Genomic DNA, 17101 nt, shown 5'->3' with positions numbered 1-17101 from the left:
TCCAGCTCCTCCTTTTGGCTTTGGGGTGTGCTATCATCCCTCTGGTCAAAATGTTCAGGCTGGTCTTGAGCTGCAGAATGAAATCAAGGAGGCATCCTAACCTAAAAGGGAAGTGCTGTAGTAACAGGTGACTTAAATTGCCTTCACATATACTGGGTATGTGTCTGTTCCAGTCACAAAAGATACAGGTAGTATCTTTCTAGATATGCTAATTCTACAAACCTGCAGGCCAAGACAGGCAAACTGGAGTGCTCGGCATTAGAGAAGAGATAGCTATTCCTGGAATTATAGAATTGCAGAAAACTGACTGTGAACCTGTTGAACATGATTGTCTCTAGATACAAACTCTACAGGAAGGAGAGGCGAGGGTGTGCTGAATGTGGCGTCATTCTTCTGGCTGCTATGTACAAAGCTCTTTTTTAAAAAATTGAGGCATGCACCAAAGTTATTATCCTTTACCCACTGCTTTGGGAGTGAGCCCTGTTGAGTACAGATGGCAGCATAATTATGTCACTTGAGGTGGTGACCTGTTTTGTTAATGCAACACTAATTCACTTCCTCTCTTGACACACGGTAAAGTTGATGTTGCATTAAAACAAAAAACACAGATCGCCATCTTAAGTGACACAATTAATCATTGTTCACTTTTAGTGGCGCTCCACCTCGGATGTGTGCAGGAGATGAAAGCAAGTGTAAGAATTGTAGGTTTCGCCTTGTGTGTCTAAATCTATTCCTTCATTAAAGCGCACATATTCCACCTTTCTTTTAAGAAGATCAATGAGGCTAACGACAAGCTGAAGCAAATACAGTACAACAAAATTATTAAAAGGAGCAGAACATAGCCAAGTACGAGGCAGCTATTAAGACAATTGGCATCCTCATAGAGTAAAAACCAATACAGACATGCAAGTTTAAAATAGATCAGGGCAGGAGAGCCAGTATTGGACTCAGGTGTGAGAGAAATCGCCACTCAGCCATGAAGCTCACCAGGTAACCTTGGCCAGTTGCTCTCTCTCAGCCTAACCTACATTGCAGAGTTGTTGTGAATGTAAAGTAGGAAAGACTATGCACATCTTAAGATTCTTGAAGGAAAATTGGGATATACATGTAGGTGGGATATATAAATCATTTACGGTATAAGAGATTTTAGCTGTCCACATTAAGGAGAGCAAAAGGAGCCTCTCTCAGGAGGCTGTTCCAGAGCCTCAGTATAGCTCAGTATGAAAAAGGCCTGTCCCCAGTCCCAATTAATAATAATAATAATAATAATAATAATAATAATAATAATAATAATTTATTATTTGTACCCCACCCATCTGGCATACTTTTGGGAATGTTGAGACACAGGAGGTCTGGTGCATACTTCAGGGATGGGGAACCTGTGACTTTCCATATGTTGCTGGACTCTATCTCCCATCAGTGCCAGCCGCATTGCTAATGGTCAAGGATGGTGAAACTACAGTCCAACAATATTGGGGTGGGTGGGGCACAGGGCCTCTACCCTACCATATATCATGTGGGTGAGATTAATAGCAGTAAATTTGCTGTTAATCTAAGATAATTACTATTCTATAGAAAAGCACTACTGTAGTACCGTGGTACCTCGGGTTACAGGTGCTTCAGGTTACAGACACTTCAGGTTACAGACTCTGCTAACCGAGAAATAGTACCTCAGGTTAAGAACTTTGCTTCAGGATGAGAACAGCGGCAGTGGGAGGCCCCATTAGCTAAAGTTGTACCTCAGGTTAAGAACAGTTTCAGGTTAAGAACGGACCTCCAGAACAAATTAAGTTCTTAACCCGAGGTACCACTGTATGTCAGAGAAACCACCATCTATGTAAGTGACAGCCATTTGTTTAAGTCTGGAAAGATCAAACACTTGTTATCTTTGGGGCCCACACTAAGACAGATGAGAGCTAACCAAATAGCGCATCATACTTTTTATTCACTGGTATGTATCTGCAAGCTCCTGCTGTGGTAAATTAGGTATTTACCATGTTGTACTGCGTTGCTCCTGAGTTGTCAGCACACCAGTGTCAGTTGTGGTCATTTTTTCCCCTGTCATGTCATTTGTCACAGCAGTGACTTGCAAAAGGCAAAGAAAGGGGATTGCCTTCCACACTATAAAGTACAATAAAAAAAAGAAATGGTATTTCCCTGGAAGAATTGAATTTTGAAGATTACCCACTCTGGATCCCACAGCTAATTCGCTCCTGGTCTCCCTGCTGACCCAAATAGGACTAATTTAGCCAGCTAGCCCTGGTGATCATCTAATGTTTATTGGATGGATTTCCCCCCTAAATTGATTTTTGAATTCTGAATTTATTGTTATTCCCGTTTTATATTGTATTTTATGCTGTTTTTTGTTGCATCAATTAAGTGTTTTAAATTTGTTGTTAGCCCCCCTGAGCCCTGTTTTCTGAAGCAGGAAGGGTGGAGTATAAATAAATAAATAAATAAATAAATAAATAAATTATTATTATTATTATTATTATTATTATTATTATTATTATTATTATTATTTCTTACTAAGGACATCAATAATGACTTGCTCGCCTTGATCTCCATGTGTAGCAGTACCAGAAAGTAAGCTAAATCTTCAGCTGTGTATTGCATAGCACTCTGGAGAGGATTGGTTCACTATCCAGCTGCTTCTGGATTGCAATGTATTAAGGAAGATTAGTCTGGGTCCTGTTCTGCAAAACATTTTATGCCTTGGGTAGGAAGTACCGCATTTTTCCGTGTATAAGACTAGGTTTTCCCCCTAAAAAATAATGTCCAAAATTTGGGGCATCTTATACACGGATAGATCTCCCCCCATTTTCTTAAATCAGAGTCCCCCCAAATAGGGGGTGTCTTATACATGGGGGCGTCTCATAGACAGAAAAATATGGTAGTTCCTGATTGATGGGCCAGTATAGAGCTCACCAAGCAATTACTTCTTGTACACAAGTTATTGTACACCAAGAGCAAAATTGTAGTATAGTATCTTATCTTGGCGTTAGGGACAGGTTGAACATATACCGTATTTTTCGCTCTATAAGACGCATCAGACCATAAGACGCACCTAGCTTTTGGAAGAGGAAAACAAGAAAAATATTCTGAATCTCAGAAGCCAGAACAACAAGAGGCAGTGAAAGCCGCAATCCCTCTTGCTGTTCTGGCTTCTGGGATAGCTGCGCAGCCTGCATTCGTTCCATAAGACGCACACACATTTCCCCTTACTTTTCAGGAGGAAAAAAGTGAGTCTTATAGAGCAAAAAATACGGTAATTCAAAAAGTGTGTCTTGAGTATGGATGGGCAAATCTGCCAAATTTTGGATGCTCTCAGTTTTTCATTTATTCCAGTCTTCAGTTCAAAACTACCAAAAGTTCAGCTCTTCATGTTTCCATGTCAGTTAAAAAGAAGAAAAGAAAGAGAAAGAAAGAGAAATCTTCATGGAAAGTTATCAGCGTTTAACTGAAAATCTCCTAACAGAGTTGTACTGCAAAATTCATTTTGGAGGATGACTACGCTTCAGAAAGTGAACTGTGTTGGGAAGTTCAAATTAGGTAGGTTTGCCTTTAGATATGAACTGAACTGAACTGGGATGACTATGACGATGATGATGATGATGATGATGATTTGTTCTCCATCCATACTCTTGAGGTAGTTTTACTATCCATTTTGTCCACCAAGAGGAGGTTCCTAATAATATAACCTCCATACAGGATTGTTGCACATCTTAGAAACTGAGCCTGAAATCCCAAGTATGCTGAATTGTGTTAAAGCTCCACTGAACGCTGGGGGCCTTAATTTTCAAGTAAACAGGTATGGAACTGGGCTGTAAGTTTGCATTCAGGCAATATTTTTCTTTAGTAATGTAAAGGTAAAGGGACCCCTGACCATTAGGTCCAGTCGTGACCGACTCTGGGGTTGCGGCGCTCATCTCGCTTTATTGGCCGAGGGAGCCGGTGTACAGCTTCCGGGTCATGTGGCCAGCATGACTAAGCCACTGCTGGCGAACCAGAGCAGCGCACGGAAACACCATTTACCTTCCCGCTGGAGCAGTACCTATTTATCTACTTGCACTTTGATGTGCTTTCAAACTGCTAGGTTGGCAGGAGCAGGGACCGAACAATGGGAGCTCACTCCATCATGGGGATTCGAACCGCCGACCTTCTGATCGGCAAGTCCTAGGCTCTGGTTTAACCCACAGCGCCACCTGCGTCCCTTTCTTTAGTAATGGTTGCCAAAAAAACAAGAAGTGCATGGGTATGAGGCATGTGCCTCCTAAACTATGGTATCAACTGGGACAATGGTACCAAGGTTCTTGTGCTATCCTTGCTTTGCTACTCCTGCTGATCCTTTTATCCATTTTTTTGAACTACAACTCCCATCATCCCTGGGCATTGGCTATGCTGACTGTGGCTGATGGGACTTGGAGTCCAGCAGCATCTGGAGGGGACCAGGTTGGGGAAGGCTAGTCAAAAAGTTGAAGAATAGAACAGGAACTTCCTCGCAGAATAGCATAAAGGGTTTCCATTACACTCGGTATGACTTAATATGCACTGTATATCTTGGAGTCAAATTGAATAGACGAAGCAGGTCTGCAGACCTACGCGGACCTGATACAGTTTCCACTCACAATTTAATCTGATCAGAATTAAACATTCATGCTTTTACTGGGTTTCCTATGGGCACCCTTTAAGATTTAATGCACCGGGAAAGCATTAAAGTTTTGCATTAAAAGAACTTAGGGCTGTGAGGTTTTTTTTCAGTGCCAAAGCAATACAAAAAAAAATGCTCTGTGATTCAATATGAATTGTAGCTTACAATATATACAGCAGCCATATGTGGTATGTTTCTCTCAACTTTTAAAGTGCTTGTTTTAAGAGAACAGACTGGAATACTAAGGCAACTTAAGTCCACAGCGGTTGGTCGAGTGGGGTGGGACAGAATTGCTTACAGTGGTACCTCAGGTTACATACGCTTCAGGTTACATATGCTTCAGGTTACAGACTCTGCTAACCCAGAAATAGTGCTTCAGGTTAAGAACTTTGCTTCAGGATGAGAGCAGAAATCGTGCTCCGGCGGCACGGCAGCAGCAGGAGGCCCCATTAGTGGTGCTTCAGGTTAAGAACAGTTTCAGGTTAAGAACGGACCTCCGGAACGAATTAAGTACTTAACCCGAGGTACCACTGTACTTGGATTTCCAATGTGGAGGTTGCTGTTGGTAACCAAGAGCGGAGGTCAGCATGGTGTGGGTGCAGTGGCAGGAACATCAGATTGTCTTTGCCGCTGCACCCACACTGCACCAACTGCCCTTCTGTCTTACCCCTCCCGCTCTTGGTTACTGGCAGTGGCTTCCATGTTGGGAAGTCAGGTGAACACTCCATCCTGCCGTCCACTATTGACTTAAGGAAGTTCACAGAAGAAGAGTTTCCCACCCCCTCCTCCTTTCTGCAACCACCTGCACCCTTCTACAAAGCCTCTCTCTAGGGTTGTGGGGCCCAGAACAACATGGGAAAGGGAACAGGGCTGCTGGGGGACAGTACTGCTGCTGGGGCTGGACTACAAGGCTAAAGCCCAGGGACCTGCAGGTGTTGGGGGCAGCAGCAAAGAGGCACAAATCACAAGGATCAGTCTGTGTATGCCAGGGACCCACCTGGCCAAACACAGATCATAGCAGTATCCTTTCTTCTTATTTTCAGAAACATTTTATAACCAGGGGACTGTGAACTGGACATGCACATGGCTTACAGATGCTCATTTTTAACATTTTTACTTTAAAAATTTAAATATAATGTTAGTTATTTCCAAAGAACTGTTCAACGTCAGAGCAGGGAAGGAAGGGATTCTTTCCTTCTGGTAATGTTCTTAAGTTATCCTATCAGAATATCCAGGTCAACGACTGTAATTTAACTTTTTTAAAGTATATTTGGTATTATATCACATAAAAATTGACGGATATTTAGAATTACATAATAAATATGAGCACATGCAGAAAAGTGATCTAGAATTTTTAAAAGAGTAGTACACTATCCATGCTTACAATATACAATGCTGGTAAAGGAAAAATATTTATTGGAGAGATTTCATATATTAAACTTAGTTGTAAGAGATTGCTAATATTCCAGACTAAGCCCCCCAAACCTCAATTAATCAGTATTATCAAACCAACTGTTAGTTGCATGTGAAGTTTTTCTCTGCAACCGATCATTTTCCTTGGTTCATTTTATTTTATTGATAATTAATTAAAAAAAAAAAAAGGTTGTTGCAGTTAATTGTCAAACTTCCATCTGCTTCTACCTGTATAACATAACCCTACCACACACATATGCAGTCGACCACTGGAACTTTCCATCTTCAAAATGGAAAAGGCAAGTAGTATGACTGAGTTTTAAAGAAAAAGACTGGACAGATTCCAGGAAGATCTGAGCACCTGCCAGTTACCTGGTAAGCTGCACAAAGCATTATGCTTTCTTCCCCGCTTCCGCAAAGTAGATAATGCAAATACCAAAATGCGTTCCACCCAGTAGCGGTTTGTCTGGTAGAAGTGTAAACAACAGTAGCACAGTGATTAAGGCATTAGGGGCCACCAAGTGTCCCAAGGAAGGAAACCTAAATATATCCGACACATTGTCATGAGCGCTTGGATCAGAAATGCATTCCAAAGGGGGTGATGATTAGTTAGGCACTGCCTAGCAAGAGGCAGAGCAGGGGAACAGAGTGTACGTAAAAGTCTGGCTCTGCTGAAGCTAAAAGAAACCTGAGATTGAGAGTATACAACTTACATAATGCAGAGATACGAGGTACATAAGAAGAGCCCTGTTGTGCTTTATGATTTACATTTTTTGTTTTCTTTTTGTTATATTTTATATTTACACATTTTTTCCCCACGAAAATCAATTTTTTAAAAAAGCTTTTTTAAGAGCCCTGCTGGATCGGACCCAAGGTCTAACTCAACTGTTCCCACAGGGACCAGCTGAGTACATCTCTTCTTGTATTCCCCAGCAACCCCAGAGGTGTTGGTGCCTGTGATACCATAGTATGCCCTTATTTCTTTGCCCCCAAAAATAATAAAAAATAATGGGTTGCTTGTTGCTTTATATTAAAAGGAGAGCCTGGTCCGGAAAAGGAGCCCATGGCCTACTTTTGAGCATCCCACAAGCTTGGCCACTGTGAAAACAGGGAGCCAGAATAAATGGGCCATTGGCTTGATCCTGCAGGGCCCTTGTGTTATTGTGGGAGTGGTAGGAGGTGTTTTAAATTGACCACGAGGGGGAGCAAGAGGGCCGCTCAGTGCAGTCAATTGTACGCTGTCCAGGGAGGTCAAGAAATTGGGCTTTGTGAGGCGTTCCTTGGCTGCGTTCCTGCTCCCAGGTTTCTCAAGGTCAATGCTTGCTTTGCTGCTTAGAGCCCAGTCAAGAAATGGAGCTACTTGTAGCAAAGGCATCCAGACTCCTGAATGTGTTTTTTCTTAAGGGGATAACTCTGCTAAACAGTGAAATGTGCAGCTGCGCTCAGGGAGAAGTGATCTCTCTGTTGTGAGGTCAAACCCAAGTCTTTTGCTGGGTTGCCGCCCCAGCCATTTGCTTTAAGAGCAACACAGGATTTCCTCAGGGACCATGAAAAGGGTGGGAACCGAAATGGAACAGTACGATGGAAGTTTGACTGAGGAAGAGTATCTGTCAGAACAGCTGTTTTGATTTCATCGCAGTTGATGATAAATGAAAACGAAAAAGCGTTTGGAAAAGGGAGGTATTTCAGCTTGGGTGACTGAAAAGAAAAATTGGGTGTGAAGCACCGGCGGCTGCAGTGTGTAATCAGCCAAAGCAACCCCACATGTCTCATTTAAAACTAACTGATCTGATGCTTTTTCCATGTAAACAAGATGATCTGCACCAGTGCAAAGTGTGTGTGCTTTGCTTTAGGAGCAAAGGCCCATTGCTGTCAATGGGACTTTTATTTCCGAAGAAGTCTGCCTAGCTAGCATTGCAACCACAGTAAAGAAAACCGGGCAAACAAAATTATAACTGTGAAGGACTACTATAAGGTGAAACTGTGGGCTGGGAATGAGAGCTCTGCAGTGAAGTGTTCTAAATTTAAAAACCTAAAAATATAGCACTGGAGCTAATACAAAGGGGATCTTACAGTGACTTTTGAGTTCTCTGAAGCTGAAAATGCTGTTGTGGGTGTTTGTGAGTCATCACGTTATAGGCACGTTAAAAGCAGCTTTTTAATAATAATGTTACATGCCTTCCCAGTCTCCGCCGAGCGGCTGCACAGGATTCAAAGGGTTGCAGGCGTGCTATGCAGGGTTTGTGTTTCCTTTGGGAATGGAGAACAACAGGGGCCCGTGTGACTTTATGATATATGGTTTATTTCCACGGGTAAACAACCTGGAGCTTTCAGTGGAGGGGCTCACAGCAGCAGCACCCCCAAAACATGCCAGCTTATTCCACAGTATCAACATCCCTCCTCTGCAGCCTCTCTGGTTCCTGATTGCATCACTCTAGTCCTAACCCCATTTCTCCTAAGCTTTCCTTTTGTACCTAAGGGAGAGTCCCCACATTTGCATTCTTACAGTATTTCCTTTGACCCTGTGTTCCGTTAACACTTGCTTAGCCATGAAGGTTTCCGAATAACCTTGGGCAAAGCTTTGTCTCAGAGGTGTATCTTCCTGGCTAGCCTGTTCTGGAAAGGTAAATGAGATTCAAAATAGTGGGGCATTTAGTAATGAGCAATTTTTAGAATTAATATTTGGGTGGTCTCCATTGATTCTAAAATAAAATGCCTTTTGTCCACAGCCATGGATGCATGGTGGGGGGAGTGGAACCAAAGTGATTGGCCCACTTCTATTTACATCCAGGTATTTTTTTCAGTTTATCATCTCTAATGATCAGGAAAACGGGAGGGGGGGATAAAAAAAAAATCCCAAGTACGGTGGTACCTCGGGTTACAGGCACTTCAGGTTACAGGCACTTCAGGTTACAGACTCCGCTAACCCAGAAATAGTACCTCAGGTTAAGAACTTTGCTTCAGGATAAGAACAGAAATCGCGCAGCGGCAGCGGGAGGTCCCGTTAGCTAAAGTGGTACCTCAGGTTAAGAACAGTTTCAGTTTAAGAACGGACCTCCAGAATGAATTAAGTTCTTAACCTGAGGTACCACTGTAAAACAAGAAAACGCTGCTTTAAATCAAAATGTTATTTAAGGAAGAAAAAAGTATAAGCACAAGAATGGAAGTAGTAGAAAATAAACACGCTGGTTAGTCTGCTGTTTGGCAGTGCTGGCCCACCTTCTCCAAGGTTGTAAATACATAACCTCTTGCAGTTCATTATGGCTGGAATCCCAAAATCCCATCCAGAAAAGCTGCTGTTCCTGACCTGGAGCCCTAAGCCAGTGTATTATTTCAAACTGTCAGTCTTTTCCCCCACATCAAAGACGCAGTACGGGTATGGTCAATGCAGACCAAGTCCCAAGAGCAAACAGCATTCCTCCTGTTTTTACAAGACTTCAAAATGTAGCTCAAGGGGCTGGACGACATCAATTCCAAGGAGTAGGGCTGCTGCTTTTTGTAACATCCTTTCCTTGCAAGTGGAGGGTAGGCTTCAGCCATTATCCAAAGAATCTACTTGCGTCTAAGCCTTTTAAAGGGGGGCGGGGCACTAGTGGCAAGTGGTTTCTGCAGCTCTTTGCATCGTTGGACCGCCCATATCCTAACAGCACATGCTGTTACAGGACAATGTGGGAAAAGAAATTTTACTAATGCAGACACACTAAGATAAAATGGTCTGAGGTTCAAAACAGAGGCTTGTAACAGAGAACTTCCTTTGTCTTATCCAAGAAGAGCATCCAGTTCTATTTCTTCCCCTTCAAACACAATTCCTCTTGCAAAGGAATTGTGCATATTATTCACGTGATAGAGGTTGGCTCCAATAGAAAGTATTTTCCATTGGGTTTTATATTGGACATCCAATAGATGGGCACACAAGTCAACACTACACCCAGGCAGGTAATATTAGTTTAGATTATGGATGAATACAGGAAGTGATATTGCTTTAGAAGTGGTGCATAATTTGGAGCATGTTTGTGTGTTACAAAATGCCCCTGAGGTTGTCAGGGATGGTAGGCCAGATCAACCACTGTGTTTGAGCTTAACAAGCAGAAAGCTGCTCAGCTCTGGATCAAAAGGCTGGGGAACGTCAAGAAAGGCAGTCACTGAGCCAGTCAGCAGGTGTGCAGTTGAACAGAGCAGCTAGAACAAGAATAGGCAAACTCGCCCCTCCAGATGTTTTTGAGACTACAATTCCCATCATCCCTGACCACTGGTCCTGTTAGCTAGGAATGATGGGAGTTGTAGTCCCAAAACATCTGGAGGGCTGAGTTTGCCTGTGCTTGAGCTAGAACAAGCACACACCCTGTCTACACACCCCTTGAAAAATTATTTGCACCAACCTGCATCAGCCAGCCAGCCCTCATGGTCCGCCCTGTCTTCTTGGCAATCCATATGGCAGACCAACTCCACCCCACCCCCATTATTGACAGCCCTGCCATGCTGCATTCCAGCCGGACTCGTGCCCCTTCCCACCACCCTGGCAGCAGAATCCATCCTACTTGTGTGCCTGGAGAAGCTTGACCCCTCGCAATCCAGCTTTGAAACAGAGTACAAGCAGGTCATTTTTAAAAAAAATATATATTATCCAGCACATCTAAGGTGTCCCACCAGCATGGGTTTTTGTGGGGGGGGGGCAGGCATATCTGTTGGCATAGCAATGCTTTTTCTGAAATCTGTAGCCCCACAGCTGGTAGATCTCAGATATAGTATTGTACCCTTCATTACTCCAAATAGACCACTGCTTAAATTTATTTAATCCCAGGCAGCACATTAAAAAAATTCCATTACAATCAACTTTGAATAATGCTATTTCTTATTTTTATTACTTAGGACATTTACAAGTGCAATTTACTTCATAAAAATATTTATTATCTTGGGACGTTTTCTCAGCATATTCTTAAAACACGGAATGATTGTGCAACCCAACCTCATTCTTCTGGTTGTTAAAAAAAGTGTCCTTATTTAAAATGAGATTTGAATGAGATGAGTTGATGCTGTTTAGCAGATTTAGTTTAGTTGATTCCACTGAGTTGTAGTTTTCCTATATCTTGCCCATTTTCTTCAAGTACAAATACTCTGGGGTCTGCATTACTTCAAGGCGGTCTTAACCAGACTGAGGCGCAGAAAAGGGAGAATCCTGGCTAGGGAGAGCTATTTGGGCAGGGGGAGGGAGGAAGAGAAGGCATGGCTGATAAAAAAAGCAAAAGATCACTGGAGATAAGCTGTGGGGAAAAGCTTTCAGCGCACATCTAAAAGAAAATGGGCAGAGAGGGAAGGTCTCTGAGGGACGACTCCCAGGCTCAATATCTGCTTTCAATATCTACTAAGTACCATATAGGCAATCAGCCTAGAAAATGTAGCAAGAGAAAAGGTGGAACCTCATCAGTCCATCCCTATAGAAGTCCTTTTCTGTTTACTTTTGAGGGAAATCCTTTGTCTCTCTGCCTTCTGTCATACCTTGCTGTTTGAAGATTACTCCCCAGCTGCTTGAATTTTTCCTCCCTGGATCTCTATTCTTTAATATTACATCTTTCACCACCATCCAGAGCCACAAGGAGTTTAGTTTATATATATAGCTAAGTAAATATAGCTAACTAAAAAGCTATCCTTCTGTCCACACATAGGAAGGATTCTGTATAGCGCAAAACTTGTTTAACTCATTCATCAAAGGCAATCTGCCTTTGCAGGGGTAGGGATTACAAACATTCCCAGTGGTAAAAGTGGGCAGCAGTGGATGGGAATACAGCATAGTTACAGCACTATACAGTGGTACCTCGGGTTACAGACACTTCAAGTTACAGACTCCGCTCACCCAGAAATAGTACATCGGGTTAAGAACTTTGCTTCAGGATGAGAACAGAAATCGCACGGCGGTGGTGCGGTAGCAGCGGGAAGTCCCATTGGTTAAGTGGTACCTCAGGTTAAGAACTGTTTCAGGTTAAGAACGGACCTCCAGAACGAATTAAGTTCTTAATCCGAGGTACCACTGTACAAACAAACGCAGGATCAGCCAGTCATATAAATGAGCAATGTACTTTATGACACTGAAAATGGCAACAGCAAGCTGTACCAAGAGGGCTTCCAAAGATCAAAGAGACTTGGCTCTAGCTGGTTGCCAGAGTCTCGGGGCCAAACTACATGTTAGGCAGGTTATTCATGCTTTTTTAAAAAAGCACTTAATCTGGACAATTTTGTTTTGGATAAGAGGCCGTGGGCCCTAATCTGGAAACATGCTCCAGATCCAAGTTGGAGGCCCATCCAGTTCCTGCTTTTTTCTTTCAAAATGATTTTTTTTTTTAAGCCAGGTTTTTAAAAAGCATAGATCGCAAAAAATAACCCCAACAGAGGGAGAGTCAAAATAGGGAAAGTACAGTCATACCTCATGTTACGTTTGCTTCAGGTTGAGCGTTTTCAGGTTGTGTCCCGCAGCGACCCAGAAGTACCAGAAAGGGTTACTTCTGGGTTTCGCCGCTCATGCATGTGCAGACGTGCAAAATGACATCATGTGCATGCGCAGAAGCGGCGAATTGCGACCCGCGCAGGCGCACAGACGTGGGTCGCGTTCTTTTCAGGTTGCAAACGGGCCTCCGGAACAGATCCCGTTCGCAGCCAGAGGTACCACTATACTGGTCAAAGGATATTTGAATTAATAGCTTGGTAACATAGGGAGCAATGCTATGCACACAAAAACTGGTGTCAAGCACACTGGTGTAAGTTAAGATGATTTAAAGTTGTACCAGATCCAAACCCCATTCAGCAGCTGATCTGCCTCAGCCTGGCAGAGAGAAAGCAAGTATTTAAAATAGTGCTCCATGCTAGGTTGCCAGGTAATGTGACCGAGCTGAATGGGTTTCCGATCCAGCGTTGGATGCAAGGATCATCTATTCTAACCTCCTCAACTCGATCATTTATGACAGATGGCCATCCAACCTCTGTTTAAAAACCTCCAAGGAAGGAGACCCCACCACCTCTCGAGGGAGCCTGTTCCACTGTCGAACAGCTCTTACTGTCAGAAAGTTATTGCTGATGCTTAGTTGGAATCTCCTTTCTTGTAACTTGAAGGCGCTGGTTTGGGTCCTACGCTTCAGAACAGGAGAAATCAAGCTTGCTCCATCCTCCTTGTGATAGCCCTTTAGCTGTTTGAAGATGGCTATCATATCTCCTCTCAGTCTCCTCTTTTACAGGCTAAACATACCCAGCTCCTTCAACCATTCTTCATAAGGCTTGGCTTTCAGATCCCTGATCACCTTGGTTGCCCTCCTCTGCACACCTTCCTCCATAAATTTGTGGTGCCGAGACCTGGACACAGTACTCCAGGTGTGTTCTAACCAAAGCAGACTAGAGTGGTATTACTCTCCCTGATTAGGACACAATACTTCTGTTGCTATAACCTAGAATAGCATTAGTTCTTTTTGCTGCTGCATCACACTGTTGACTCATGATAAACTTGTGGTCTACTAAGATAAGACCCCTAGATGATTTTCACATGTACTACTTGCAAGCCAGGTGTCCCCCAGCTTATATTTTTGCAGCTACAATGGTACCTCTGGTTACGTACTTAATTCGTTCTGGAGGTGTGTTCTTAACCCGAAACTCTTCTTAACCTGAAGCACCACTTTAGCTAATGGGGCCTCCCACTGCCGCTGCGCTGCCGGAGCATGATTTCTTTTCTCATCCTGAAGCAAAGTTCTTAACGCGAGGTACTATTTCTGGGTTAGCGGAGTCTGTAACCTGAAGCGTATGTAACCTGAAACATATGTAACCAGAGGTACCACTGTAGTTGTTCCTGCCTAAGTGCAGAACCTTGCAATTTGTCCCTATTGAAATTCATTTTATTAGTTTTGATCAGTTCTTCAATCTGTTAAGGTCATCATGAATCCCGACATCAGTGTATCTTCAGTAGAGCTGGGGTTGAGGACTTAACACTGGCTAAGCTAGGAATCAGTCATTTCAGCCACACATCTGCTCAATCTGGTAAATCTTGCCCCCACTCCCCCACAATTATACCCTTAAATGGTGAGAATCTAACTACAAACACAGCAGAGCTTATAATAGCCATCTTTAGTTTGTGCAACCACAGACAAAGCAGTATATTATGCTTGGCAAGTCAAGTACCTTTTTAGATACAGATCTCAAGGATTGTTTGGCTTCAGCCATGTAACAATTCCAGTTGATTTATGTAGAAGGAAAAACAAATTTGATACATTGGATCCAAAGGTTCCTTTCCTCCGATACTGGAGGAAGAGTAAGTTCCTTAATGCTGCTTCTTAATGGGAGCTTAATATTTGTAAATTGATTTTTTCAGTTACCACAAATGGGTTCTTGGCAACAGCCTTTTAAACTTGATGTTTCTTGGAAAGGGTAAATGCAGATTAAATAGAGGAGAAATATGACCTGTCGTTTTTATGTCAATGACATTCTGTAGAACCTGCAAAAGCAATTGCATCGAAACCCCCACCCCACAATAAACACCCATCTGGAAGCATCGTTTATCAGTCTAAGTAATAATTACAGAACCTCTCCCCACCCCACCCCAGTAACTGCTTCTGGTCTGCTCCCATAGAGTGAACTTTTTCCTTTAAAAACACTTCCTTTCACAAATACTTTTCTACTTTAATGTAACCTCCATCATCGTTCATATTAAAGCATTTTAAGCAAAATCTTGATTTGACTATTACAGGTCTGTGCAAGTAAATAAATATTACCTTTTCTGCACCTCTGACAGCAAAACTGTTATGTACTGAGTTGAATAGGATCCAAAATGCAGCAGTCTGATTGGTCCTAGAACAATAGGGTCCAAAATGCAGCAGTCTGATTGGTCCTATAACAATAGGATTCAGAATGCAGCAGTCTGATTGGTCCTAGAACAATGCAGCAGTATGATTGGTCTGCACGAGCCACCCAATCCGGTTCCAGATGGCCTACAGGAGAATTCTGGAATTAGCCAATCACGTGCAGCCCATTGTGTAAATAATGTATATAAAGCAGATACTTTGAGGAGAGTTTCATTTTCCTCCTCACCACTATGAGCTGAATAAAGAGCATGAAATCCACTCTCGACTCTGAGTATATTTCAAAAACGAAACACTGTTCTTTATTTGAAGTTATCTAATGGTGCATCTTTTGATTTTCTTTTCTTGCAAAATGAAAATAAATGTACTGGGGTGTTCTTGAAGGTTTCTCTCTCTCTCTCTCTCTCTCTCTCTCTGTGTGTGTGTGTGTGTGTGTGTGTTTAATGCAACATTTCAACGGCTGTCTTACATTAGATGTGCAAGCAAACAATGGCCTCTTGCAGCATACGGATTCCATTTTTTTAAAAAATAATAATAATATTACTCTTTTTCAAAAAGACAGTGCAGGAACAGGCCATTCCTCTGCTGATATTACAGAACATATGAAACCTGTTTGCACTTTTCTTGAAATCAACTGGAGCACTTGGCAAGGCCCATCATATTATAATCCAAAACCAAACCTGTCTTTCCCAAAACCACATTGTTTGTGCATTTATTTAATCTTGATTATTCACTTTTCTTCACTCCCTGCCCCCAAGTGAATTTTGTGGGGAGCACCTTTCCTCTCTTCCTCTTTTCTGGTCTTGCTTCATGGAAAATGCCCATCTGGCTGCATTTCTTGATTGCCTGGAATAGCTGATTGGCATTAAACATTTGATGCCACTTAGTTAAAATGTTTCTTATGCTTTCCTTGTCATCTGCTAAATTTCCCACCAAGATGGCATTTCATATTATGAAACTTAAACCGTTCCGTGATCTACTGAGCTTGGAGCATAACAGCAGCAGCATCCAAGACACAAAAATGCTTAGGAATTTAGCAGGGATTTTTTTGCCAGGTTCTATTAACCTGTTTATGCTTTCAGTTGAAGTAAAACCTACAGAAAGCTGGTAGAACAAAACCAGGCGTTTACTGCATTTCCCCAAAATCATGAGCTTCACATATCCTAAGAACATTTTTTAAAGCCTCTTGGATCAGGCCAATGGTCCATCTAGTCCAATATCCTGTTATCACAAGAGCCAACCAGATGCCTATGGAAATCCTGCAGGCAGAATCCTTATAAAATAATGTTCCTGTTATATTTTAACTCTCTCTGCAAGGAGTCTGGGGTGGTGAACATGATCGCCACTTTTATCCTCACAAGAACCTGGCGAGGGAAGTTAGATTGTTCTTGTGGGTCATCCAATGAACCTGAATGTTGGGAGATTCAGGACAAGACAGCAGTACTTTTTTGCACTGCACATAGTTAAACTATGGAGTTTGCTACTGGCCACCACCAACCTGGATGATGACTTTAAAAGAGAATTAAACAAATTCATGGAGGATAAGGCTGCTAAGACACCATATTAAGTTATGTTTCTGAATACCAGTTTCTGGCTCCTGTCCCACGTATGTAAAGAATCACTGGCATTCTTACTGTATAAATTGCAGATAACTCTGCAGTTCACATCATTTTACAATGCACATTGAAAAGGTGTTATGAGAACACGAGTGTGGTTAGCGTCATTTAGAGAAGAGCTTTATATTTAAAGGAGGGCTAAGTCCTGAATGGGAATTTATGCTCTCCTTGTGGGCACACACAGGCTGGCCACTGTGAGAACTTTTATATATATATATATATATATATATATATATATATATATATATATATATTATTAATCAGAATTTGTTTTGCTGTTTATTTACCCTGTTTATTTATTATGCTGTTTATTTACCCTGTAGAAATCTGATATTCAAAATGAATGAAAACTGGATTCTTGATTTTCAACTTGCTTTTACTTGCTTAACCAGGGGGAAGATCAATAGTAGATCACATGGTTTGCATGCAAAAAGCCCTAAATCCAATCCCAGACATCTCCAGATTAGGCTGGGAAATATCCTTGTCCGAAAGCCTGGAGAGCCACTCTGCGTAAACTAGAGGTGAGGAAACATCAGTCCACAGCCCAAAAGCAGCCTATAAGCAGTGTCGGACCTTGGAGACTCACATTT

At 42.3% G+C, this 17101-nt stretch overlaps 1 protein-coding gene across 1 annotated transcript in view; it reads left to right on the top strand.

The window, feature by feature from the left end:
- PAQR9 (progestin and adipoQ receptor family member 9) overlaps positions 1 to 17101 on the top strand; it is a 54503-nt gene that overhangs the window by 17918 nt on the left and 19484 nt on the right. The window lies entirely within an intron of this gene.

The sequence above is a fragment of the Podarcis erhardii genome (genome assembly GCF_964252035.2).
Source record: "Podarcis erhardii genome assembly, chromosome: 5".
Taxonomy (NCBI): domain Eukaryota; kingdom Metazoa; phylum Chordata; class Lepidosauria; order Squamata; family Lacertidae; genus Podarcis; species Podarcis erhardii.
This window is presented reverse-complemented; position numbering and strand designations above follow the sequence as displayed.